At 44.1% G+C, this 25,738-nt stretch overlaps 1 protein-coding gene across 3 annotated transcripts in view; it reads right to left on the bottom strand.

The window, feature by feature from the left end:
• The window catches only part of Lypd6 (LY6/PLAUR domain containing 6), a 129,965-nt gene that overhangs the window by 53,890 nt on the left and 50,337 nt on the right, over positions 1-25,738 (bottom strand). Inside the window, exons 1-2 of one of the 3 annotated variants that reach the window (XM_052724762.1) lie at positions 18,803-18,918; positions 17,794-17,998 (exon numbers count right to left, since the gene is read on the bottom strand). The exons of the other annotated variants lie outside the window; for them this stretch is intronic. The gene's annotated coding sequence lies outside the window, so the exon portion shown is untranslated. Of the gene's footprint in view, positions 1-17,793; positions 17,999-18,802; positions 18,919-25,738 lie in introns of those variants that run through there. 3 annotated transcript variants of the gene reach the window in all.

Genomic DNA, 25,738 nt, shown 5'->3' with positions numbered 1-25,738 from the left:
CATCATAGAATGCTAGACCAGCCTTCTAAACATCTTGGCTCATAAGCTACCAGCTCCTCAGATGGGATTAGGCACTGTCCTTCAGAAGGTGTGAGTGAGGCCTCTAAATAATGCAGTGCCCTGAGTAGGAAGAACCTATGGGCCCCAAACAAGAGCACAGGAGCCAGTGTGGCTTCTCTTATGGATACTCCCATTGGCCAATAAGGGATGTTTCACTTCCCATCCACAAAACTCTGCTCTGGGAAGCTGCAAGTCCACAAGAAGTATATTCTCACCACTGGACATGATAAGGGTCCCAGGGGAAAAGCTATAGATGCCACAGCAGCAGCAGCCTGAGCTCTTCATGCCCAGGGACCAAAAGAATAAATACCATACTGCAGGAATAACTGACCCAAGAAGAGGCTCCGTTTCACTCCAAGACGATGTGGGAATAAGTAACAAACCTACTGTAACTGGCAACAGCCAGCACAGCTACCCTAGCACAAGAAAGGCGTGGCCACAAGACTCCAGAGCCTACGCAACGGATCTGATAGGCCTGCCAGTAAGACCTACCAAGGTGATGTTAAGGATGTGTGAGCTCAGAATTGACAGTGTGAGACCCAAAGTTAACTGCAATAAAGGGAAGGATGGTTTGTCCCATCCTGAGAGCAGCAATCCATTGAGACGCAGGTGGCAATGCTTCTTAAATGTGAATGCAGAAAAGTCTGCAAGACTGGTCTGCAGCCGCTCAGACCCAAGTAAAGATATAGAGGCTTATATTAATTAAAACTGTTCAGTCATTAGCTCAGGCTTACTACTGACTAGCTCTTACACTTAAACTCATCCCATTCTGTTAATCTATATGTCACCACGTGTTCTGTGGCTTTACCTGTGTGCCATTACATGTTGCTCCCTGGACGGCAGGCTGGCGTCTTCTGATTCAGCCTTCCTCTTCTCAGAATTCTCCTTGTCTGCTTATCCTGCCTATACTTCCTGCCTTGATACTGGCCAATCAGTGTTTCATTAAACCAGTGTACAAAAGCATTATCCTGCAGAACATGGGATGAAATTCAGCAGCTGGGACAAAGAATATCTTGGATTTCCATCCAAGGTGAACAAATGAACCCATGGCCACAGCCATAGTACTTGAAAAAACATCATCACTTGGATACCAAAGCCACATATCCCACAGGCTGCTCCAATTCATTGCCTAAGCATGTTGGGTCCATTTGCAGTAAAATGGGCCTCCTCTGACAGACAGCGCCAGCTCAAGGACTCTTACATTTACAATTTAACAACAGATCCTTCAACCTACCTCTCTTTCTGCCTGGTTCTCTGCCTCCTTCCCTCTTTCTCAAGGGTGAGGCTCATACCCCAGCTCCATACCATCTCTTTCAGAGATGCTTATCCTAATCAATCAGTCTGTCCATCTCAGCATGGTCCTCCCCCTACCATCTCTAGGGGCATTCCCTCTATTTCCTATCCCTCTGCTAACAGTGTGCCCATGGGCACCATACTCATGCTCCAGGAGCTTTCTGCAACCAAGCCTGGGGAAATGTTTACCATGCCCTCTGTGAAGAAGCCCTCCCATCCTTCTCTTCTCAGACTGACGTTTCCGAGCTAGTCAAGCAGTGGACTTTGGACTGGCCTGCTCTCCCATTTCTGTTTATGCATGGTCAGTTCAAGAGATCTGCTTGCCTGCAGAACATGGATTCTTCCACACCCTACATCAAGTCGTAGGGCTCCATATGTTCTACAGACATGCATCCACACAAGGTCTCTTTCCTTCTAGTTAACAAAAAATTCAAGAGCAATACTCACCCAGCCAGTAATTGGGAAACACACATCATGGCATGAATACCAGTTGCCATGAGGACTGGTAAGGAAAGTTTTGCTGATGTTTTAATAAATATCAGAAATTTAAGTGTGTGTGTGTGTGTGTGTGTGTGTGTGTGTGTGTGTGTGTGTGTGTGGCAGGGGGACAGTTCCTACATTTTTAACATTATATATTCATTCAAACTTAAAAGGAAATGCAACCCGGAGACATACCAAGTATACTGGAAGACACTGAATGTCTAAGTTCATAGGGTGCTTCACACCCCCTTTCCACCACACACTTAGAAGGCAAATGAGTCACTGGCTTTCTCACCAACAGGAGCTAACATAGCTCAAGCACTGTGCAAAGTAGTAAAAATCTAGATTTGAATAAGAATCATCCCTCTACTTCCAGAAAAACAGTAACTTACTAGGAAAGACTAATATGGAAAAGGCACAATTCTATATTATTTGAGTAGATTTCATTAATATATTTTTCTATTAAAAGCAAACATCTTGATTTCTCTCTTTCAAATAAGCAAAAATATAACACAAGCAAAAAAATACTGTTTCAAGAGACTTTTACACTATCCCTTGTCAGTTTGCAGGATTTTAATGGATGAACTCTTATTACAAAATTATAGAATGTAGGTACCGGGCTACTATCTTAGTCAGCAAAGTAACTGACTTGTTGCACAAAGACCTGGGTTTGTTCCCAGAACCCACATACAGAGCCAGGCATGGTAACGTGCTTGTCATCTCTGTGTTGGGCAGGTAGACAAGTTGTCCCCGGGGGTTGCTGGCCAGTCAGCTTAGACTGCTTGGTGAGGTCCAGGCCAGTAAAAGACACACTCCAAAAACAGTAGACAGCACCAGCTGAACAGTACTTGAAATTGTCATCTGACCTCCACATGCTCCTGTGCGCGCGCGCGGACACACACACACACACACACACACAGACACACACACACACACACACACACACACTATAGAAAATAGGTAAGAGTTTAAGAAATGTGTATACTGAGCATTTAAAAATAATAGTAGTGTGGGCTAGAGAGATGGCTCAGCACTTAAGAGCACTGGCTGCTCTTCCAGAGGGCTTGAGTTCAATTTCTAGCAAGGACATGTCACAACTATCTCTGATGGGATCTGATGTCCTCTTCTGCATGCAGGCATACATGTAGAGAGAGCACTCATATACATAAAATAAATAAATAAATCTTAAAACATAATAATGGCAAGCATTTAATAACTAGTGCAATAAATGCATCAATAAAATACCTTCAAAAGCACAGCTCATCCCATCATCCTGACTTTCTAATCAGCACTGCTCTAAGATACAAAACAGAGAAGAGAATCTAAAGCTCAGTCCTGCTTCTTAACCAAGCACCTGTCTGATCAAAATTCTGTCGTCTACTGGGTCCCATCTCTAGTTACTTGTGTGGGAAAAAAAATAAAACACACACAAATACAACACCATCCATTTCTAGGGAAATGTTCACAGATTCTGAGATTCCTGGAGACCCAGCTATCCATCATAAAGCGGCAAGTGGCCAGTGTGAGGCCCCTCCCACATACCTTCACAAGTGCAGTGACCTGCAAAGGTCATATAGTGTGTCCTCAGAGTGTGGTGTGTGGACTGAGCTCAGGACGAGGGTGGACTTGGCAACTGTTCCAATTCCCCAGAGGCTTCCTTCACTGAGCAAATCGATTCCCAGGCAATGCCTGGGCTCTACAAGCAGATATGTGAACTTCACATCCCTAAAGACCCTGGCCGGCACTTTAAAACACCCAAATTGAAACTGCTTCGTGTCTGTGAGTATCGGGAGAATTTTAACAACTGGATTAAAAGGCCAATCAATTGGTAAATCCCCAGGGGAAGTGCTAATGCCAGGGAATAGATTAACCGTTAACTGATTTCAAGAGCAAATGGAAAGTGCAAATCTCAGAGAAACGAGGTGAGAAAGAGAATAAAGAGGCAGAGGGAGGAAGAGCGGAAAGACCAGTGAGCTAAGTCTGTATCACCACAGAAAATAATTCTCCTTTTTTCCTATCGCCTCCCCTGCCCCACATTTTCTGTTTTCTCTATGCAGATAAAATGCAGGATGGTTTATTGTGTTCATCCATTTCCTTGAATATAGTGTAATAATCAGACACTAAAAATGTACCCAGGATTAGGGTGGAGAAAGAGAATGTAGAGCCTACGAGCATATTTCTTATCAGTCTATGCTGTTTGCATTTTCTTTCCATGAACAAGTATTCAAAGATCTATGAAATGTTTTCTGCAGGATATGTTTAATTCCAGGCCAGCTTTCCCGACTATCTAGTCCATTTCTTGGTCAAATACTTCTACTGCCAATCACTAGGTAAGCAAGTCAATTTATTTCAAATTATATCCCACCCCACACTGCCAATCCACTTACTAGCAAAATGGATTTGAGAAGGCCTATAATAAAAGATTCATAGTAAGGCTGTTAAATAAAACAAGCAAATAAAATGCATGGAAAGGAAGGAGAAATAAAAGGCCCAGGCAGGGTACTGACTGAATGAGCAAGGAGCAGAGTTCCAAGTTTCTGGCAGAAATAGGAGAAGTGGAAACATGATGTGACTATCATTCTTGTCGTCTGCAAAAAGATTTGATGCCAGTTTATCAGAGGAGACATTTTTACCAGGTGCTGAATTCTAAAGCGACATTCTGTCAGACGCTTTGAGAACATCTTGATTTTATGGCTGCAAGTCTAGCCACTGGTTCTCAAATTTGACCCTGAAGGAGAAAGCTTTTATTACAAAAGTTGGCTGTTCCCACTCTCAAAATTTCTGATCCAGAGGTCTGGAGGCTGGGGGCTGAAGCTATGCATTGCTGACAGGCTCGCTGATGCTGCTACTGTGGGATCACACTGACACCCTGGGAACCAAGACTACCTATCCCACTGTGCTACTGGTAATGGTTCTGTACTGGTTTGTTTGTCTGTCTGTCTGTTTGGCTGGCTTTTTGGTCAACTTAGCACAAGCCAGGATCATCTGCAAAGAAGGAACCTTAACTGAGACAATGCTTCCATCAGATTGGCCTGCAGGCAAACCTGTGGGACATTTTCTTGATTAATGATTGATAGTGAAGAACTCAGGCCAGCAACTGAGTGTTACTCCTGAGGAGGTGGTCCTGGGTTGTATAAGAAAGCAGGCCAAGCAAGCCGTGGGGAGCCAGCCAGTAAGTGACATTTCTCCATGATTTCTGCTTTAGTCTTTGCCTGGAGTTCCTGCCCTGACTTCCCACAGTGATAGAGCATAGCCTGAGAGGTGTAAGATGAAAAACAAAACAAAACTTTTTCTTCCCCAAGTCGCTTTTGGTCATGGTGTTTTATCACAGCAGTAAGAATGTTAAGACGGATTCTATCTTCTGCTGAAGACCTGGAGAAACTCTTTTAACAGTGGCATTTCAGGTTATTGTTACTGAACAATAACCCCCACTCCCAGAAAATGCATTTCTAATGCTAGGGAGTCAAGCATGCTCTTCTTATGATCTAATCAGAAACTAAAGAAGGAACCTGAGGATGACCATATAGATGACCCTTCTTAACACACCTCTGAGCCAATAGTGGTTAGACAGATGCTCATAAGACAATTTGTAAAATATTGATTCATTAACAATAGCCTCGTTTCACCCACAAAGCTGCTTTCCTGCCAGCATCCCAAGTACATTATAATTCAGTTCCAAAATTAAGAATCAATGATCTTGGGCCAGCTCAGCATGTAAAACTGTTTGCCACCAAGACTGACTCCCTGAATTTAATTCCTCTGGAGCCCACATGTGGAAGGTAAGGACCAGCTCTGAAAATTATCTTCTGACTTTGGTGTACATGCACACACACATGCACACACACACACACACACACACACACACACACACACACACACACCAGATGCCTTTGGAGAATCTGCAATCCTTTTGTTTCTTTTCGTTGACTGGAGAAGGAAGATGAACTGTTCCAAGATCCTTTTCTGGAGGAGAGTTACTTTCAAGACAAACTGCATCATTTGTCTTCCAGTATCCCTGGGTAAGGGACACCTGAACCACAGCACTCAAGTCCACACCTGAGACCACTTGTCCCTAAATTCCACTTAGTCCACAGCTGTCAAAGGCACTTGGTGCCACAGGAAACAAGGAGTACATTTAACAGTTGTACCCAGATACAAACCACAGACAAAACCCACAAACATTCCAACACTCTCAACCAGCCTGATCTATAAAATTAAAAACACTCAAAAATAGCCAGGCACAGTGGTGCAAACCCACAATCTCAGCAATTAGGAGATTAAAGAAGAAAAATTGTGAGTTTGAGGAAACCTTGAACTCCCCTGCCCCCTGGGGCAGAGGGGCACCTCAAAAACAAACCAAGCCAATACACTTGCAGATATATGCATTTACCTCAGAAAAGAATGGAATGAAAGAATTTCTGAAAGACTACAACCTTTCTAAAGGTCTTTGAATTTCAATAACTTAATGAGTTTCCAAAGACAGTTCAACACATTTTAGCTAAGCCCCTACTGTCTGTCAAGTACTGGATCAGCTGCTAGGAATAAGCACAAGACCCTAATGGCTCTTCTGAGCGCCATGAGCATTTTGGTAAAGCAGAGATTTCCACATGATACAGGTAGAGTGATTGCTGGATGTGCGGTTATGGGATACCATCTGGGCCCAAGGAACGGACACGCTTAACTTCCGGGGCTCACAGGGGTTCTGTGGAAGATGTGACCTCATGAACACCCTTCAGAGGAGCCAAAGTCAGTGGGAACAAAGACAGGGGAATGGGGAGAGACCCTGAAACCGTCACTGAAAGTTAATCATCCCATCTTCATTATACATTGAAAAATTTTGCCAAAGGCAACTGATGGCCCCAAATTCACTTCCCAGAATTTCCTTCAGAAGCAATGATGGCAGTTCCTGTTCATCATAAGTAGAAGCCACTCACAGACGCCTGGAGACAGCTCTTATTCAACTTTTCCTTTCCTGTCCTTGTCTGTCACCCTTCCAGGTGCATGAAACTCAGACAAGAAGCCCATAAGTGTGGCTGCTTTTATGAGGAGCATAAAGTACAGAGAAATGGGCAGAAACTGTTAGAATGGCCACATCTGCCCAGGACTGCCCACATCCGGAGTTTGGATTGTGGAGAAAAGTAAATTCTAAGTTACTGTCTTGACACACAGAGGCATGCAAACAGAAAACTATCTCATACACATACAGTGCTAGTTAAGAATTGCCACTTCTTTTTCCTATTTTCATGTGAAGGCAGACCTAAATTTTAAAGCAAACACTAATATTCAAAAGCAAACTATCTAAATCCTTTCCTCTTGTCAAAATGTGAAATTGAGGCTACCCTGACATCTTTGTGAAATTCCGTCATGATCAGGGAGCAGAGAGGATGGCCGGCTGTGGGACCAGAGTTTAAATCTGATCGTCAATCAAAAGCTAATAAGCATGGATGGGCGTGGTGGCATCAATCTGGAATCCCAGCACTTGAGAGCCTGAAGTGGGACGAACATGAGTTCAAGGCCAGCCCAAGAGACACAGTGAGTTACACAATGTCACAAACCACCAGAGAGGAGGCGTAATGAAATAACAGAATAACAACAGCTAGTGCTGTTCATAGTTTCCTCCAAAAAACATTTCATACCAATGCAAACTCCCAAGATTTGTTTTAACATTTGCTCTTCATCTTGCAAAAAGCAGGCAAAAACTGAGCTCAGAAAACACCAATGTGTGCGTGTTACATGATCATGCCCACACATACACACATGGATCCTTTCATTTATCATCTTCTTACAAGCCATCACCAATCTCAAGCTCTGATGTTGTCCTCTCCTTCTGCTACAAAAATAGTCATCTGTCATCTTAGCTCCAGTCAGCAAGAAATGATGCAAGACTTCCAAATTCTGTTTGTTTTCTTATCACCAATAGGAAAGTTACACATGGCCAGGCAACCTATGTGGGTGCAATAGAGAATGCAAAAGGCTCAGAGGACAAACACACTGTGGCTGCTGTCCACACAGCAATGTGTCACTATGTTTTCCTTCAGACACCAGGCCATTATGTCGGCACAGCCCCACCTCAGCTACCACCTTCAGAACACAGGGCCAACTTCAGAGCATGGGAACTGTAACAAGCCCAGGACAGCAGTAAGGGCCAGGGAGAATACAGGCTTGCTGTCTTGGGTCACGGTTCCCGGCTTCTTCAGCCATACAGGAGAGTGGCAGGAGGCAAGAGGTCAACATTGCCTTGACTAGTCTACATGGCTGTGAGACAGAATGAAGTAGTACACACACACAGCCAACCTCCGCCAGCCCCATCACACCCCAGTGGATAATCTCCAGGATGAAGCCAGGAAGAAAGACTGAAGTTCAAGACAGTAGAGCAAACTGTCCTGTCAGACCAAAGCAGTATCATCTCACAGTGACTCAGACAACATGGGCCAGTGTGCAAACAGTACAGAAAACGGGAATTAAAGAGGAGACTGGGACTGAAGAAATCCCAGGAGAGTTTCTTCACTCTGCAAAAAGTCTGCACTCCACTGTTAATTTCTTCTTTAGTAATAGATTCTCATGGGTTTGCTGAAGATAATCAACAGCAACAGAAGGAAACTGTACTTTTTTGTTTTCAAATATCAACTTTATTTTCTTGTCTCATATTTTCTATGACCTCCAATAGCCTGTGAATAAGCGGCTTAACCAGCTTTTTTTCTGATTTTAGTGAAACATCTGTTGTACGTGTTTCTTGAAACTCCCAGAGACCACCAAGGAGCCGGTTTCCGATGCAAGAACATGAGGGTCCTTTTATTGTTAGGCTCAACCTGGGCCACCGCACGGCAGATGGAAGGAAATGTGGCCGTGGCCACAAGCCCAAGTGTAGAGAGTTTTTATAGGGAAAAAAACACAAACTGGGAATTACATGCTTGGGATTGGGTAGAAGAGATATGGGGCAAGGTGATTTTTTGAAACTATTGGTCTAGACTTTCGGTGCAAAACCACATCTGAAACTACTGGATTGTACTTTTGGTGGGAAACCACAACCCACTGAACAGGATTATCTGGACTGCTCAGCAGGATTATCTAGATAGCTTCAAGGGCCATAAACTGCAGACACAATGTTTGCAGGAGGATACTGTCCTGTATTTGTTCAAGTTGTCTTGGCACATTCCTGAGGTCCTTCCTGGAACTGAGTACAGCAGGTGGTCTAAGATGGTGGCCCTACTCTAAGATGGAGTCTGTATTGCCTTCACACATTTTGAGTGGTTTCTGATGAAAACAAGAAGCTGTTGGGTGTGGTGGCTCATGTCTGTAATCCCAGCACTCAGGGGAGACAGGCAGGAAAATCACTGCAAGTTCAAGGCCAGCTTGGTCTATGCAGTAAATACCAGGACAGTCATGGCACCACACTCTCAAAACACAACAGACAGACAAAAAAAAAAAAAAAAAAATAACAAGTGAACTGCAAAGGAAAAAGATCAGACTGGCATCCATTCTGCTTGCTCAGGACACAGAAAAGAACTCACACCCGGACTCCTATACCCTGACCCTGTACAAGGTGGCACTTGACTTGCAGAGTGAGAGCAAATGCCGAGGGACGTAGAGCAACTCCACAGGCATGGCTAGATTAATGGATGCCATTTCACGCCAGACTCTACTGTATGCATTCTACTCACTGTGGCCACTCATCTGCAGAGATGGCTACCATGCAGGCTGCCCTCCCTCTCTCTCCATGCATGCCAGCCACACTTCCAAGTCAAAGTACTGAGGAGAGAGAAAGGAAAGCCGTAACAATTGTTACTGCAGATCTAGTATTAAATTAAGATACTGTGAATCTAGTATTAAATTAAGAGGATACTACACCATGACTAAGAACAAGCCAGTTAAAAGTTAGAGATTCCTGAAGTAAGAAATAAACCCAGAATATTTTGTCATAATAGTCAAGAATGGAAGGATGCTGGGAAGTAGCAGGGTTGAAAGGTACATGCAGCAGGGTGAGGTGGGGGTGTGGGGGAGTAGAGCATACCTAAGCTCTCCATATGAATTACCACAGATAGAAATTAATATAGCTGACTTTAAAAGTGGGAAATTGAATAGGCCAATTACTATAGGAGAGGTTGGGAATGTGGCTGAATTTCTATTGTTAAAAGGAGAGCAGAAATGCATAATTTCATAGTGAGCTGCATGTATCTCATACAGAATAGAAATCATTAAAATTAATGACTCAAGATGATAGAATCGCAGAGAAATCCCTCCAAGCCCACCACCTAAGGGGAGCTATTGAGACTTCAAATGAAAACTGGTGAAGTTAGCATAGCAAAAGAAAGTGGGGGTGCTACCTCATGTGAGCACTAACAAATGCTGTAAGTAGAGCCCATATGAATATTGCTGACAATGGGTGTGGGGGGCTGGGAAGGGAGTCACTCTTGTGGGCAGTTTCCACAAGACCATTCACATCATCAAGGCAGCCACACATGTGGAGTGAAAGCAGGGATTATACCAAGAGGGTCTAAAAGACATTTGGTGAAACCAACTATCCATTTTAAATAAAACTTAATGCACGATGGGAAGAAAACTGAAGCCTTTAATTGCAAAAATACCTAACCATAAAACATCCATTGTAATCCTCACCCCCCAACAATCAAACAGGAGCAACAAGATGGAAATCAGTGCCACTCTTAAAATTCATCAGTGAATGATGGTTGTGTAGCCCCATCCTCTCACTTGAAACATTCACTCCAGGAAAAAGGAAGGAATGCTCACAGGGCTCAGGGAATTCCAAAGGTTACAATCTCCACAAGCCCCTCCCCAAGGTGGTAGAGGAAGCAAATCCTGCCTGGGACAGGAGACTGTCCGGTGGAGCTGGCTGCAGGTGGACAGGGCGTTCCAGAGATGCAGCCATCAGGAGCCCTCAGCCTGGGATGGCTTTTCAGTGATGTATCTACTTGTGAGTAATGCCAATAAACTCATGGGCTTCCTAAGCTCCAGTGGGTAGAAGTGCTTCTTGGGTCTATTGTCTGTGTTCTATCTTGGGTGAATAGACATTTGTTCATTAAAAGCAGTGCCAATAAAATCCAAATGCATATCGAGTAAAGACTGCCAACAACATACAATAGGATCTAATTGGTGAAAAATATGTACACACCACATACCAGTCAGTGTGTATAAAGTGCGAGGGATCCAAATGTCACTGGTCATAGTAGAAGTATGAGCTTCAAATTATTTTTAGCTTATATATAAGAAAAGATGTACTGGAGATAAAATTAAAATATATTAGGAATGAATGCCACATTGGTATGTGTAGAGAGCATCCTTCACATTGTTTTTCATGGAGTTTAAAGTAGGGAAGAGAAGCCCATAACACAGTACTTGACACAGAATGACGGCCATTATTTCTATTTCTTCCAGAACGTTAAAGCTCTCCTGTTGATAATACCGTCTAGACATTGAGACCCAGAGGGAAGGGAAACTCATATAAGCACAAAGGGCTCTGAAATCACCTTTGTCCAGAGGAATAAAGAAGGCAGGCTGACTTCCTCCACAGCCATGCACTAAGAGAGGATGACGTCACCAGAGGATGACGTCACTACAGCCATACTAGCTGAAGCAAAAAACCTCCACTTCCGACTCTGCTCACAAAAGGTCTGAAGTACACTTGCCAGCCTGCTAGAAAGGTGACAGTGTCAGCTGAAAACTGCACTTGGTATATGGGGCTATCAAACCTCCCACGTCACAAACAAGCTTTGTGTAGCATCGTCGTCCCTCCTCCATCTGCTCTGAGAAGCATGTTCGGTGCAAATCAAAAGCCTACCACAGGGGGCTCCGAGAGTTGGCTCAGTGGTCAAGAGCACTTGCTGCTCTTGGAGAAGACCTGGGTTCAGTTCCCAGCAGCTACATGATGGTTCATGACCATCTGTACATCCAGTTACAGGGCATCTAATACCTTTGACCTCAGTAGGAATCAGGCATGTTCATGGTGTACTTATAGGCATGTAGATGAAACACTCCTACACATAAAACAACAAACTTCTTTTTAAAACCCTCACCACAAGAGAGAGCATACCACTCGGATACTGACACAGCCACACCTATGGCTGTGCACGTTCTGTATGCTCCAGCCCCAGGAGCTGAATCGATGCCAAAACTTAGAAAACTCTCTGTTCAAAATGTCCTTGTTGGCTGGAGAAAGCCGGTCTCATCCTCTCGCAGCAGAGCGGCTCAGCTCCCTTGTTCTTTTCAGACCTGTGCATAATACCCTCTGATACTCAAGTGCTACCGTGTCCAATAAGGCAGCCTCTGAGCTCGGCCAGCCCTCTGCAGCCTGATCCGTGCAGCAGGCGGCCACAAGAAACCTTTGCTCCCTTGATGAGGCCTCCCTGCCGCCCTCCCCCACTCTCCATGCACATGAACTTCATTAGCCTTAATGCCTGATGAACTGGCTATTTAGTATCTTCCAATACCCTCAGAGAGCAACTGCGAGGCTTTTCATTTTTTTTTTTTTCAAAATGTGTGCTTCTGTAGCTGTGTGTTAAAAATAACACCGTTACCTCTACACGGCTAAGCGCTTTGAATTAACAAGCTCACCATTAGTTTTGACCAGACTGACTTCACCCAACACCCTGCTGGAAAGGCTAGAAACACAGAATGCATTTGAAATGACATCTTTTCCAGCCCAATCAGCCCTCAAAAGCCCTTCTGATGGCAGCTATTTATGTGTGAAACGGAAAAGCTCTGGATGCATAAATGTATTCAGACAACTGATTATAATTACCATGAAAAAGGGCTCGTAGTTATCACTGAATCATTTCAAATTTGGAAGCGAGGGGAGACTTACACAAGGCTCTTCTTCGCTGTCAAGAGGGTACAGTGAAAGAATGCAAGACCATATATGCAGTTCCATCCCGCACCTGGGCCAAGGTGCAAGGACTTTTGTCTGTACTATGGTCCTGCAGAAAGCAATATCCTGATGAGCGACACAGAAGTATCCTAGCATCAAATTGGAACCTAGAGAACTCCAAAAGAATACATATTCAGCCCCTGTGTATAGCCCCCAAGAAATAAATGGCATCAAATACCACAGCACCTTTGTACTGCAGCATCCTGCTTGTGGGAATGACAATAATCCCCACAGTGTGATCCCAGCCTCTCTGTCCCTCAGGGGAACTCAAGAGTACTCTGAATTTCATGGAGCTGGGGGTAAAGCTGTGTCAAATGTTCAAAAAAATTCTGCCCTCCTTACTCCAAATTCAGAGCCACTAGGGATTGCTTTCTACAAGTATATTAATGGTGTTTCCCGCACCTCCATTTCTATGCCCACATGCTACCCAGCCATTCTGACTCCTGTCCCTTAGACTGTGCTACAGATTAAACTGTGCCATTCTCTCCAGCTCACAGGGTGAAGCCCCAGGCCCAGGGACACAGGATGTGGAGATGGGATTCTGAGAGATAACAGGCATAGGTGTGTTCGAGAGAAGGAGACCCTCCTGGTAGGCAGAGACCAGAGTACGAGAGGCTCCCGACTGTCACGTGAGTACGGTCTATGAGCCAGGGGCAAGGCTTCATAGAGACCAGACTGGCTGGCACATTGCTCAAGCCTCCAAAACTATAATGCAATAAATGCCCCGTGTTCAGAGCAGCCAGTCTGTGGCATTTGTCATGGCAGCCTGAGCTTACTATGACATCTGCCTTCCATGGATCCCCACTGCTCCATTTCCTGGCACTAGGCAACCAAACTATCCATCCCACTGAAGGCTCTTCACTGTTCTTCACTGGGATACTGAACCACATTTCCTTCTAGTTGATACATGTCTTTCAGAAAGCTCCATTCTTCCAGCAATCTCTCTCCGCATAAGCAGAAGGGAAGCATATCACAGTGAGTGGAAACCCAGGGTTGTGTCTAGCCCATCACACCTCTTTGGGTGGTCTATGAGAGTCACTGCTCTGAAACCAGGTTTGATATATTCATGAGGCTCAAATAATGTACATGGAAAACACTTTACAAGTGGCGAAGGTCCATGTATGTGTAAGAGAAAGTTACACTGCTTTAGTCCCTTTTTTGAAATCTAACCTCAGTGCAAAAAGCACACAGCTCCAGGATACCACAATAATTAATAATAATAATAATAATAATAAAATAACAACAATGAAAACGATGACAACACCCTACACATACGACAACACCCCCAGTAGTCTGCCATCCTTCATGAGTTCCTTCATCACCTATCCATTTTTTGGAAAGTGAGGTGAACGTTACTTCCTCAGCAAGACCCACACACATGCTGCAACCCTGGACTCAAGTGCTTGTTGGTTCTCCCTGGCTTGGGAATTTAAGGTCTGATTGGCCATCCATGGCCTGTCACCCATTCATCTGGTCAATGCCACTGCAAAATTGCATATGGCTCCTTCTGTACTTGGAGACAGCTGGCATTATTGGTTAGTGTCTATATCAGGGCAAGATGTTTTCTCCCTAGTCAGAAAAAAAGGAGAGAGAATAGAATAGGAGGGAGTTCAAAGACATTTTTACACTAGCCCGTGCTACTGAGCAAGTGGCCACCATGCCTGAGATACTAGATGTAAGGGCTGAGTCTTACCTTTAAAACTGCAGACTCTTTCACGGCACCTGGCACACAGCAAGAATCAATTATTCAGTAAACAAACAGATGCACATCCCAGGGAGTGCTTGGGAGGGGTTTCTGCTGCAGACAGCAGGTTACTAATTATAACCTCCGAAGATCTCCTTTGAGAATCTGCAGCTGCTGGGCCTAGCTTTGAAGTCGGAACCTTGGCTTTATACCCCACAATGACAGTGATTCTGCCTCTGAAGTGTCTGAATTCCTTCCTCTATAAAGTAGGGGTACTATTAACATGTGCCTCTGTTGTAAACACTGAAGAGATGTGTACACAGCTCTTAGAGCATTATCCAGTACATCACACATAATACAGGTTGTTTTCCATTTTTGCCACACTGGGGATCAAAACCAGGACCTGGCACATGCCAGACAACTGTTTCATCAGTGAGCTACACCCCAGCCCCATAGTTTTCTTTCTTTTTCTTTTTAAAATACTGCATAGCTCTGGACCGCCTGAGATTCACTATGTACACCAAGCTGGTCCTGAATTTCCAGAGATGTGCCTGCCTCTGCCTTCTGGGTGTTGAGGTTAAAGACATTCACCACCACACCCAGCTTGTTTTTATTGTTTACAAATCTCTCCGAAGAAAAGGCTGCATAAGCCATATAAGCTATAATCTGCTTGCCCTTCATAAATTATATATAGTAATATTTCCATGCAATTGCCTGTCTACACTATTTTACAGCTTAACAAACTGTATATTTTATGCTGGACATGAATAAACTCCAACATTAAGAAAAATCTAGACTTTGCTCTCACAGGTTTTCAGGTCCTTAGATTTAAAGTCAAATGCACATCCTGACAAACAGGACAAACAAAAGGGACAGGCCTGTGTGACTGAGGAGTGGACACTACTATAATTCTAAGCAGTAATGTTCCAAGGAATTTTCCAGAAAGTCAGTTATCTCCAAGTTGGGCCGCTAAACAAGAATAGAAGACGCCATATGCAATTCTGCAATGAGGTGGAACCACCACAAAGCACTGGGTAAATGGGAGACAGACCATGGCCAGTCAGACTTTAAATTCTCAAAGAACCGGGCAAGCACTTGAGTCCAGTAGCATGTATGTGGGTCTTCCCAGGGAATCTGGGCCCCCCACATGCATACACTTTCCTAAAAATGGATAGGCAATGAAGCACAAAAATACCAAGGGTAAGGGGTAAGAGACCACAACCCAAAGTGTGTGTGTGTGTGTGTGTGTGTGTGTGTGTGTGTGTGTGTGTGCCTGTGTGTGTTAAGGGATTAGCCACTTGGAGCTAAAAGAGTTTTAATACCCACTGAAGTGTCTTCCAAGATCAATAAAAGGACCTTAAAGATCTACTCAGGACCTAAACTACAGATGAAACACCTGGATGGACTATCTGCTGGCAGAGAAGAGAATGCAAAACCATTATCAGCCACACGGAGGGCTTGCACTCCAGCTCCAAGAGGGAGAGGAGGGGTCCTGTTGGAACAGGGCAGATGCTGTAAGCAGCCTGGGGGGGGGGGAGCTGGCTAATCAGAAACATGAAGCCGTTGACCGCACTCCAGGCCTGGCCCAGCAGCTCAACCGTGTCTCGAACAATAGATCTTACAGAAAAGAAATAAAGACACACGAACTAAGCTATTCGAGTGACAGGTCAAAACTCTTAATCCTCAACCTTTGTGTCTTCATTTGCAAACATCATAATGAAAATGTCCCTGGGTTCAGCTGTAAGCCAAGAAGCAGACCCACCCATGCTCCCCCAGGGCATTCATTAATAAGGCCATTTGGGCCTCTCTGTTCCTAATTTTCCTATTTCTTTAATTTGGTTGTCATCCTCTAAACGAGGGTCATGGGTCATTCTCCCTGAAGACAGTCCCATGCAGGATACAACTGTAACATTTTGTCACAAAGTTTTGATTTCTTCACGTGTAAACTATCAAAAGCATCAGTGTATCAGCACGAAGGAAGTAGGTGTTCAACCTTTGACTCTTCTTCACTGGCCCTGACGCTCGCAGGCAGGAATGGAACACTATTTCTGTGCACAGGAGCTGCTTATGAAAAGTTAGAGTGACTGTTATCTGAATGCAAACTGAGAAAAGTGCTTCACAGAAAGTCACAAAGGGACTATAATTTCATAAATCTTTAAAATATAAGGTTTAGGGTAATTTTTTAAAATCCTCTCCATTACTCTCCTTTCCAGAGACCATGGCATGATTGGCCTTTAAATCCTGTCCTCTGTAATCTGATAAAGCCCACTGTAAAATTTAACAAAGTGTAAAGTACAGTACTAGCATTCTGTGTACAAGGAATTTTCTGGAACTTTACTTATCCTTCCAGGGAAGAAGTGAAATAATATGCCAATATTAGAAAGGGTGACATTCACCAAGCTGTTGACAATTTTAATCTTTCTTTTAAAGTAAGTCATATTATCATTAATTTGAATGTTACTGAAAACAGTTTTTTTTTTTTTTTTTGACTGGCTCATAAAATATCAACCCAGCCAAGGGGAAAAGGCATTCCAATTTCAGTGAAGTCGAGAATATGCAAGGAACAGGTTTTTACATCTTGTAAAAGGAAGCCAAGCATTCAAACAGAATCGCTTGACTCTCACCCACCCACCACACCCGTTTCCCCAAGCTCTCACCCCCACTGAGCTGTGCAAGTCCTGTGGGCATTAATTAATTCCCAGGAAGGTCCTCCTGACAAATCAGTTTTTCACAAGGCCTCCAGCATGTGGCTTTGCTTGATTATGGGTTCTAGTGTTTCCCAGTCTCTCTGCACGTACCTCCAACTGCAGACTAGGGTACATTCCTACCAAAGAGGGACAAAGGAGTCAGGTCGACAGAACATGTTTGTTTCCTTAAAAAAATATGTCTGGATAGCATTTTGCTTCATAACAGCTATGTGCTTTCATACAGAATCTACGTGTTTCTGAATTCCTCTGCACAGTTCAGCATGCTGGTCCCTGGTGGACCTGGGGCCCCTGGAGAGCATCACTTTACACCAGCTTCTATATCATGAGGAAATCCCTCAAAGCTGTAACTCCCCGCAATTGAAAACCAATGTTAAAAGAAAAACAGGGTTGGGTGAGTGAAAGAAAAGTTGTAAGACATATTTAATTATTTAAATAAAATTTAAATATTTGGGAACATGCAGGGGGAAAAAAAGATTTCAACTTTTCCCTTCTATCTTTCTTCTCCTTGATCTCATTCTCTGTCCTATACTGGACTAAGGTAGTGAGAACCTGTTTTTCCACGATCTGTCTCTGCAGCTTCTAGAACCCTGTGCTAGTGAGAGTTTTATCCCAAGCAATTCTGGTGGTTAATACCCCAAGCCAGTAAAATGACTGATGTGTTGCCTGGCCCTGGAAGGAGTGCTCACCTCCTCAACTATGAGATTGGTCAGAAAAGGGATTGCAAAGCCATCCATCCAGAGAGTTCCGCTTGCGTCTGTGCCCCGGAGCTGGTGAGAAAGGTCCTGTGCCCCTGCACTGCTGCCATGTGGGATAAAGGTCTGAAGAGGTCAATGTCTCTCTTTAACGCCTGAAGATGTCCTTCTAAGAATTAGGCCAATGCAAAGAAAGAGGCTTCTAGGACAAAGACAGAAGAGAATAAAACAGTAACATCAAAAACCCAAGATAGAAAGAAAGACGTACATACATGGAGAAAGAATGTCAAGAAGAAGAGGAAGAGAACAGAATTCTCATGATCCCTGTTAAGCCCAGTATTCCACTCTATTTGAAGCAAGAACACCCTTCAGACCTTCTGGCTATGTGGGTAAAAATACTCCTTAGACACAATGACTGATGTTCATTTTGAACAGTCACAGTACACTTCCCAAAATGGAAATATGGGCACATAATATCTAAAATCAAATCCTTCAATGCCTCCTTTCATACACTTAGACGGAATGGAAACTTCTAAGTAGAGACCCAAGACCATCTACAATCTAGACTCACTTCCCATGGCTCAAGGGCACGTGCTGGATGAGCCGTGGTTCAAGACACTATGTGGAAAGATGAAGGAAAGACGCCACTTGCTCGGTTTGGGCCACTGTTCCCAGCTCTGGCTCTCTATGCTTTCGTCTCACTTGCTCACTGCTGCCTGACCTGAAGCCTGGCTGGAAACGCCCCACGTACACCATCAATCAACCTCGATTTGAACTCTTCCCCAAGCCTTTCCTACCGAGTAGCCAACTTCTTTAGCACCACTGTCAGAGTATGTACAGCATCCTAACACTGCCTAGCTCCTGCCTTCCGCCAGACAGGAGCTGCTCCAACCTGCATCTGTCCTGTCTATCGTCACATCTCCAGCAGCGCCGCTTCCGCAGTGAATCTTCACGTGAATATGTACTGAATAAATCAGAGAATAAGCGGGTGAAATTCACTTACACTAGTGGATGTGACTTTCATAAAAGAAAAGGTATGGAAGGCACTGGGATGAGATGTCAGCTTGCTTCTTTCCACCTAGACACCTGCCAAGACTCTACCTCTCATGAAGACTTGGCCTGGGAGAGAAGTATCAGAAGAATAGTTCATGGAACCAGAAACATTAAAGTATTTCCTTCCCCAGCCTATTGTCCACTCTCTCCCACTCTCTTTCCTTGATTCTACTCATTTGAGAGAAACATTTTCTTCCTTTGCTCATAAGGGAACTAACAGGTCATATAGAAATTGAGCTCCTCAACTCAGGAAAGACCTATCCTTCTAGAAAAGCATACCTCAGTGTTGATGGAGGGACCGTGACACCCCGAGTGTACTGTGTCTTTTGCCGCCTGCTGTTTACATATTACCACTGCAGTCCCTAACAATGAGAAAACACTAAGCCTAGAGATACGATGGGATGAGGCAGTGGTCCAGGAGTCTTAATCACTGGAAAGCGGGGTGCTAGGGGCTGTGCCTTTGACTTGTTCACAAGATGCAAAGATGTTTAGAAGGACATCCCAAGTCCTGATAAAAACACTCCTTCCATGCTCTTAATTTGCTTTATTGTTTCTACTCAAAGGACAGTGAACACAAGGCTCCGCCGCAGCCATCTGCTGCCTGGCTATAGGCTGGCAGACAGAAAGGTAACAGTGGCAGTGGTCGACCAGAATCTCCCACAGGGTGTTCTCTAGAGCACCCCTTATTCCGAGCTCTTCCTCTTTAGAAATTCCATCAGCCTTCAGAGCTTGTTCTAAAATGCCCGTCTCTGAGTGGCCCTGCTGAAGAAATCATGGCTCCTCTCAGCCAGCACCTCCCCACACCCCACTGCCTTATTCTCAGCCGCTGATGATACAGCCATAAGCCGGGCTCTTGCAGTTTCCATCTGGGAAGCAGGTAACGGGTCCCCTTCTGAGTCTGATAATCAAGGACCCATTTCTGCCCTCACTGCTGCGAGCTGTGGCTGCAATCAGGCTCCTTTCAGCCAGGACGGTTCCCAGCAGCTGTAGGTAAGAGGATGAGATCCTATGGAGGAGACAATCAGGACCTTCCATGTCAATAACAGCATTAAAATGTGAAGCATGCGGTGGATGAGAAAGAAAGCTGAAGTCATCTCGTGAAGAGGAAACACTCAGGCAGCTGCCATGGAAACGAAAATATTCTCAGCTAAGTGCTACCAGAAGCAAAGCTATCCTCTGCCATTGCTTTTTTGAGGATTCTTCTTCCCTTGTTATTACAACCAAGTTCAGGTTAGCTTCCTTCTTAAAGAGGTGGTGCCCCCCACCCCCTCAACACACACACACACACACACACACACACACACACACACACACACACACACACACACACACACACTAGCTGTCTTTTGGCAGGTTGTTCAAAGGTTAATGTACGTGGCTTAAGTTTTAAGGGCATTTTCATTTTGGAAAACACGGGTACTTACTTATACTGGTGATTACAAGTTTGAGGAGAAATCCTGCTTTTTTCGCAAGATGGGTCCATTCACCACACATGGAGAGCAGCGGCAGTCCAGGGGACCCTAGCGCTCCCTACCCAGCCAGTTTCTGGGAAGCAATGCTCAGGGCAGGGTGTGTACTTACTTGCTGTTCCTTAGTTCTCTCTTGTGCTCTAATGTTCTCCCTCCCTCCCTCCCTCCCTGTCTTAGTTAAGGGTTCTGTTCTCATGATAAAACACTATGACCAAAAGCAACTTGGGGTTGAAAGGTTTACTTCGTGTTACAGCTTGGGCATCAAGGGCAGGGACATCACGGAGGGACGCTGCTCACTAGTTTTCTCAGCTTTCTTTCTTATAGCATTCTGGACCAGCAGTCTTGGGTAGCACCACCATGGAGAGCTAGGCCCTTCCACATCAATCATCAATCAAGAAATGCACCACCGGCTTGCCCATGGGCCATCTGGGTGGGGGCATTGTCTCAATTGGGGTTTCCTCTTCTCAAATGACTCTAGCTTGTGTCAAGTTGACATAGAACCAGCCAGCACACTCCCTCTCCTTTTCTCTCCCTCTCTTTCTTTTCCTCCTTCCATGTGCATTATTTTTCCATTGCCAGAGCTGTTCTGTTCTGGGTGACAGGAAAGGAAAATGTAGTACCTGTAAAAAGCCAGTCTAACTGCTTACAGTGAATTCACTGGTCATTTCACTCCAAGAAAATAAATACCACCCCCAATCACTTAGTTAAGTGCTTGAATTCTCTTTTGTTTTGTTTTGTTTTGTTTTCTGAGTCAGGGTTTCTCTGTGTAGTTTTGGTGCCTGTCCTGTGTCTTAGATCTTGCTCTGTAGACCAGGCTGGCCTCAAACTCACCGAGATTCACCTGGCTCTGCCTCCCAAGTGCTGGGATTAAAGGTATGCACCACTGCCGCCCAGCTTAAGTGCTTGAGTTCTTAACAAAGGTAAAAAAAAGTAGCCTTACGGCAGACTAGTATCAAGACTTGGGGTTTTGAGTTTTCCAAACCACCCATTTCTGCAGCCCACTGTGGTTAGCCTCCAGCTAACAGCTAAAAAGAGAAATCCAGCATGTGCTTGCGGAGGCATGGTGGAAGGAATGTGTGTTCCACGGGAAGCTTGGAGCGCGGCATGCTAGCTGCAGTACCGAGGATCTGTTGATAGGAAGGCTAGGTGTGCTCACAGTCCATACAAGGACACTTCTGAATACATCCTCCTCAACTCCGTTCTGCCACCGAGAACTTCGCAAGCTTTCCTCAATAGAGAAGGAGTCAGCAAATGGAAATGGGGGTGGGGGGAGACAGAGACAGTAAAAAGGGATCTCATGAAGACATTTGGGGGTACAGGGATAGGCATGCACAGGATCAGAGTCTGAGGACGAGGTCCCTCTGGTGGGTCACAGATATATGGTGACACATGTGAATGGGATGCTCTTTTCCCTGCAACACCAGTCAAAGTGTCAACATCATCACCCAGTGGTAAATGTCATGGAGTGAAATGTTGCCCTTGACAATGCCCATTCTTAGGACCACCAAGAAACCTGTACATGAAAGCAATGTGGACAGTGAAGATTCCACAAGCAGACATAGAAGACCTGGAGCAGACATGCTCCCTAATAATGTCCTCTCAATGCTTGGGACAAACAACACAGATATCCAGGAACGTCTTCTAGAACCACCTTGAGCTTACTAAGGTCACTGGAAAATGTTCGTGTGTACACGATCCCTTCAGGCAGCATCAAAGAAGGACGTACCTTCTATTTAACATAAAATTGGGCTCTGAGTGTTTTTGTTGATTGCCTTAATAAATAAAATATGAACACCTTGGGACTGAAAAACTGTCAAATATTGAAAACTCAAGATGGGTGCTGAGATTGGATAAATACATTCATCCATCCATTCAGTCTGTCAATCAGTCAGTCAGTATTTATGGGTTTCCACTGTGTGCTATGAACTACGTTGGGGATGCACCCAGGAATAGGACATAGTTCTTGCCCTTAAGAAGCTTCCAGTGCAGGAAGAAATAACATTTTCATATGTTTTTTTTAATAGAGAGTATTAGTGAACCTCAAAGGAAGATGAAATGACTGTAGTGGGAAGTGACAAAGGCACAAAATTCAGATGCCTTAGGATGGTAGAAAAGCGGGTATCAGTTACAGTGCACTCGAGAAAACCCTACTGTATTGTTGAGTGATAGCTATGATGTGATAACATATATATGTCTGTGTTACCAGTTACTAGGCAATCATCCCCACGGTCTTTTAAAAGCAAACGCTTTACATTGGGAAGTTGTACACGTGCCTCCGCTAGCCTCGGTGCATTTGGATTTTCCAAACTGGTTCCTTTCTATGGTTCTTACACAGCTCAGGGAAGGCTTAGACCCCTAACGGCTCAGCAAGATAAAAGCTCTTTCACTCTGATCCAGGCCGTCATGTTCCCTTTAGTCTCCATCATTTGGGGGTCTCTTTAATCTCTGGACTGTACATGCGGCAGCACACATGATCGTCAGCCCTCTTTGATCTGAAACTAACAGATGTCGGGTTCAATTCTGTGGCACTTTGATGAAGGGATTGAGAGAAGGCTCATGAAAGCAATCTCCTCACCTGAAAACCCAAACTTTAGCAATAATCCATGAGCCCATCACTGTGGTTACACGCAGCCTAGCAAGAAATGAGCACACTACCAAATAAATACTCATGACAAATAGCTTTTTAGTTTCAGCCTAGGAAGAAATGAACACACTACAAAATAAATACTCATGACGAATAGCTTGTAGCCTGAGTCCATTTACTGATCTATTAAAACGCAACACATTACTGAAGGTTAGTCAGCTGGTGTGGAAAACATTTTGTACTTTCACATCATAAGAGGCACTTGCTGTTCTTCAGGAAATAGGACGGTTTGGAAGTAGATGGTAGTTATAGGTGGAAAGCATTATAAATTAAAGAGGTAAATGGTAGGTTTTTAAGTTACATATTTTTAGCATAAAACTACCTGGTTGGAATATTTTCTTTGCGAAGCAGGCATTGACATTGAAAGTTTTATTACCATTCTCCTCTGAGACTATTTAGGAGCGAAATACTCCGGTTAGCATCTATTACTTTACATCCAGACAAAATCATGTGTGAAATAGAGAAACTGTAAGAAAACCAGTCTATCTTGAGGAAGCCTTCAGGACAGTCTGCAGGGTTTTCTTAAGTCACTGGTAAATCAATGTGTTAACAGAATTACAACACTCTCAATCTGAATGTCCACTACTTTTAAAGACATTCTGAAATTCCTCGAATTCCTATAGTATTTTATGAACAAAATTTTCACATAGTTAAGTTATCCAGACACTAAATCTAACCAAATCTCGAATCAAGCTGTTGAAATATTTAGAAACCCCCATGATTTATGGTATGGCAGTAATACCACCCAGAGATGGTGACTAATGTCAGGGTGAACTTCACAACATCATTTAAAGCCACAGACTCAGGTCTAAAAGAGAATGAATGCACAGAAACAAGCAGATAAGCAGAGGGTGAATATGTGGGAAAATTAGCAATTTGAGCAGGAGCTGGAATTGATTAAGTTACTTTTAATACAAAAGGAGATAATCAATCCCACCTTAGAAATTCTAATCACACCGAGAGGAAAATGAGAACTATTTTACCCCAATATTACGTATGCATGCGGCAAATTAGCGTGAGACATGGCTGCAAACTGGAAAGAGGAATTGTATACACCTCAGGCCCGTTTATAAGAATACTTTGCACTTAAGGAAATTATAACTTCCCATGCTAACTGAAGTATCTCTAAAATGTATTTACAGTCTGGAAAGCAACCAGAGTCTCCATTAACAAGGTTGTGTTTTTCCTATTAAGCAGATTTCATTTTTAAACTCTGGGTGGATTTTCTCACCACTAAACTTGCTATATCCTGGACCACAACTTAAATGATGGGATTGGACACTTAATAGTAACAGACAGAAAAAATTAAATCTGATTCCACCTCCCCACAAGACTATTCAGAGGGATAAAAACAGAAGTCCTAGGAGTACTTTCATACCTGGAAATCCTCAGTAATTAGGATTCATTTGCAAAAAAAAAATATTAATGTGGGGAGGGGGAGAAAGAAAGTCTAAGCTGCAATTCAGAAGATCAGGATTTGAGGGCCACATTCCAACCTCAAGAGTGTGATGTTAGAATGTTCAACTCTCTGCCAGCCACAGGGCTGGTGGGGCAATTAACATATGTGAAAGCACTTGGTAAACAGAAAAGTCTTGAGATGTGCAGGATAGTCAAAATGAGTACCACAGGAAACGAGTCTGCTGTGCTAGCCAGCAGGACTCACACACCTTCTCACTCCCATGGTACTCTGCGGTCACACTCTAGTCCATACTCTACCTCCATTTGGAAGGTGAACCATTTGGAAGGCACACGGACACCTCTCCAGCAGACCCCATTCCTGCCCACTACTCTACACTCGCCCTTAACATCGCCATCTCCTCTCTAGATCAGTTCCTGCAGCAAAGCCACACTGAGCAAAGGGATAGTGGAACTGCCCTCCTGACTAACATATAAGGCCCAGGGCGATTTCTGTTCTTCCTTCTGCAGCAAAACTCTTGAAGTCTTCATACTCATCCAATTCCTGTCCTTCCAGAAGATCCCAGGCTTCCTCTCCAACGCATTTGCCAGGCACTCCACCCAGAACTCAGCCACTCCAGGATGCTGAGCTCAAAGGCCTTCCCTCTGCTGACAGCTTGCTTGAACTGCGCCGCAAAGCTGATACTACCTTTTTTGTACCCATCATTTGGCTTCTGGGATGCCTCTGCATCCTGGCTTTTCTTCTTTGCCAGTGGTCACTTTTTCTTGCTTTCCTTTGCAATTTCCACCTCCTATTCAGCCCTTGAGCCCTGAGTGCTCACAAAGTCAGCACCGAAGCCTCTTGTTTTTCCTCTGTGAGTTTTGCTATAGTTTGGAAAAGGCTTGAATGTGTTTTCCTATGGCTTACATGTTGGAAGCTTGGTCCCTAGTGTGTCAATGTGAGAGGTGGTAGATTTTTAAAGAGGTAGGCCATTAGGGATACTGTCCTCACAAGACATTAATGCAGATCTGATATAACCCTGAGTTAGTTCTCACCAGAGTAGGCTGTTATAAAAGAACAAAACTGGCCCTGTCCACTCTCCAGTTTCCTAGCTCACCACGTGATTGATTCCTTGCTACATATATAGTTAACCCACCCATAAGGCTCTAACCACAGCACACACCATGCTGTTTGGACTTCCAGCCTTCCAAACTGTGAGTGAAATAAAGCTCTTTCTTCATAAAGCACCTAGTCTTGGGTATTATGTTATAGCAATGGAAAATGGATTAATACAACTTTTTTTCTCACTCATTCCAGGATGATGGCTCTCAACACCAGCTATATGTCCATGACTCTCAAATACAGTGCATACTTTCC

The sequence above is a fragment of the Peromyscus californicus genome, unplaced genomic scaffold (genome assembly GCF_007827085.1).
Source record: "Peromyscus californicus insignis strain IS unplaced genomic scaffold, ASM782708v3 Scaffold_7__1_contigs__length_154581171, whole genome shotgun sequence".
Classification (NCBI taxonomy): domain Eukaryota; kingdom Metazoa; phylum Chordata; class Mammalia; order Rodentia; family Cricetidae; genus Peromyscus; species Peromyscus californicus.
This window is presented reverse-complemented; position numbering and strand designations above follow the sequence as displayed.